The sequence below is a fragment of the Manduca sexta genome, chromosome 4 (assembly GCF_014839805.1).
Source record: "Manduca sexta isolate Smith_Timp_Sample1 chromosome 4, JHU_Msex_v1.0, whole genome shotgun sequence".
NCBI lineage: Eukaryota > Metazoa > Arthropoda > Insecta > Lepidoptera > Sphingidae > Manduca > Manduca sexta.
In genome coordinates this window covers 9,624,561-9,627,757 of record NC_051118.1, presented here as the reverse complement: position 1 = coordinate 9,627,757, position 3,197 = coordinate 9,624,561, and positions in this window count along the sequence as shown.

Below are 3,197 nucleotides of genomic sequence, written 5' to 3'. Positions count from 1 at the left end.
AATTAATTAATCCGGTTTTTTATAATCTAAGGCAAAGTTTTTACGGTATGTGAGACAAGACAGTGGTAAAACATCGGTTTAGCCATATTTATTCTGTAGATAAAAATGTCTACAGAAAGCCTCTGCCACTTTAAAATTTATTAAGATCAGCTTAAATCATTGCAATCTCAAGAAATGCCTAAATATTTTTTATTTGAAACTTTTCAATTACTATATTCTTCTATATAACTTACTAATTAAGACCATTCTTTTAAGCTTAAACACGCTATATGTGGAGTAAATTGCTGATACTGCAGCATCAGCTGATGGTTATCATGTCTTGAAAATACGCCGAAGTAATTACTATATAGGTGCAGCCCCTATCACATCATGGGATAGAACACACACGGCGAGAAATAGGTGCCAATGTCTACCCTTCGGGGAAACCGGCGTGTTGTGTATATGTTTGTTTCAAAATGGTAATACAATGTTATAGACATATCTTGTCTACAGAATGAATAGACCGGGTCGACAGGAAAGTACACAGTAGGATTTTTATACCAAAAAATATTCACGCGAACGTACCCGCGAGCAACACCTAGCGTGACTAGTCCGGTTCCAACAGACTGATATACTTGTATCGACTGTCGATGGCTAATTATAAAACAAATAAAACTACTAGAATTCACTATCACTGAAATAATTACATTTAAGTATTACATTATCAATTTTCTTTTTAGTACGTCATTATTTGAAAACCAATTAATTCGTCTAGGTTTTGCAATATAATTTGAACACACTCACACTAAATACGCACACACAGACAACCATTTGTCAGCTATGTGTATTCTGTCTCATGATGTAGAGAGTGACACCCCATCACAACATTATTTTTAAAATATGAATTCGTTCTTTTTAAAGCCGAAAGCATGCATTATTGATGTTGGAATTCTTGGTATATAGGCCATATATCTACACTACCTAGTATTTTGTTGGACATAGGGTTCCTTCTTCTTAATGGTTGCCCTATTACTAAGAATCGTAACTCCTTTTGCGTTTTGAAATCTGTTCCCAGTTGATACGATCCGTTACCTGATGGAAAGCAGTGCTGATGGGGATCTCCAGGTGTTAAGAGATCTGGTCTGACCATCTCTTCGGGTTTCGACCTCTGGGTCTTTTGTCCTCGACCTTTCCCGTCACAACCAGTTTCTCCAGGTTGTTAGGCTCTACATGCTACTAGAAATGATATTTTGTATCTGAAAAACAAAATAAGGCTCTGCGCAAACGCGCTTCATTAATGAGTTTAAGCATCTTACTTTTATTTTACTTATAAAAATATTCTTATTTAATTAAAACTAAAACTGCAAATGAATGTGAACAAAAACCGTTATCCATGCCGATTGCACGAATATAAAAAATAAATAATCAACTTGCCAACTCCTAATAGGAAATACGATTGTTGTCTCATTCGCGCGTTGTGTTAGAAAAGGACGGAGGTTTTAATCAACCGCCATGTATTATCAAAATTTACTTTGGTTATTTATACCGAACAGGATTGCGCTCGAGGCGTTTAATTTGCGCAAAAACGTTAATTCCAAATTCAGTTTGAAAATGGAAGCTGATTTTAAATAATTCTATTTATTTTTAAAGAACATAGAATGTATAATTAATCTAATATTATAATATTTAGGTAAGATGGTTTCAAGTTTTCATTACGTACTTACGTTGCGTAACATGAAATATACTATATTCTGATGATGTCTACATGGGACATTATGATGGTCGACAACGGATCTAGATAGCCAATAACCAGCGCAGTCTAGCGCCTTGCAATGTTTCATAATTAATCTAGCTTTCGCTCACGACTTCGCCTGCGTGAAGGAGTTTTCCGGAATAAAAAGTAGCCTATAACCTTCCCAGGGTCTTTAACTATCTCCATACAAAATTTCATTAAAATCCGTTCAGTAGATTTTGAGAAAATCGATAACATACAGCCAGAAAGAAAAGGGAACTTTCTTTTATAATACGTATAGGGTTTATTGTTCCTACTTTTTACAGATAGCTAGAATTAGTTTACCATAAAGCGACCAAATTGATCTTAATATGCTGACGTAGCAAAGTGACCTTACTGTATCTGATGGTAAATGAGGTCCAGAGATTTCTCCATTGATAAGAGTTAATCACCCCTCGCTAGTCGACACAATAATGCCGTCCGTTTATGTGAAACTGGATATCCACAGGACATTTACATGGGCCATTATGGTGAATTTAACTTTGTATATGGTGTTCAGTTTCCAGGCTGAGGCATTTTCCTACCAATAGCATCAGCATTTTAAACATTTACTTATTATAATTTGTTTGTTTCAGGTAAGTAAAACATTTACAAAGTACACCGGTAAGTTAATTTTCTTTACTTTTAGCTCCGTCCGCTTGGCAGAATTTTTTGGGAATAAGCCTCATAGGCTTGTTCCCAAAAAATTACACACTTATTATGAGGTAAGTATTCGTCTGATCTGCTTGATAATACTAAACCAGTTGTGTTGTCGGGGGATATTCGTCGCGGTCCTAGGCACATAGTCAAATGCAATGACGTATATTCTATAGACACGAACGTCCATATAAACTATTTGTTCAAAATCGAAACTAAAATGGCTACCAAATCGTCACGGTTATAACCTATTTATTCACTTGAACAACTAATAATTTTACTTATTTGACTAATTATTCAAATCCAGGTTTACACTTAGACTCGAATTTTTACATCATGAGCGCCATTCCGTACACAACCACAAGCTGTAAATAGTGACCATACTAAAGTCAGTTTGAATGGATTGCAGTTCAATTCAGTTGAACACAGTGAATGTTCGGAACGCCAAATCTAGTACGTAGTACATATATATCGATAGTCAAATGCGTATACCTCATAGTTGTAAATACACGTTAAGGCCTATGAGGGACTCGAGAGCATTTCCCTTCCTTTTCCACTTCGCCCATCCTAAGATGGTCCCTTCTTCTCCAACTTTTCCTTCCGATATTCCTCTTCTAATTTCCCTCCAGGGCCCTGCAGTTGCTAAGCCTGGGGATTCTAGTATCCAATTCACTTTTTGCCCCGGTGTTGACTTCGGGATCTATAAAATAAAACAGTTTTGACAAGACTTTTATAACCAACAGCTTTTATAATCTATATATATATAAAAATGAATCCCTATTTCCCTTGG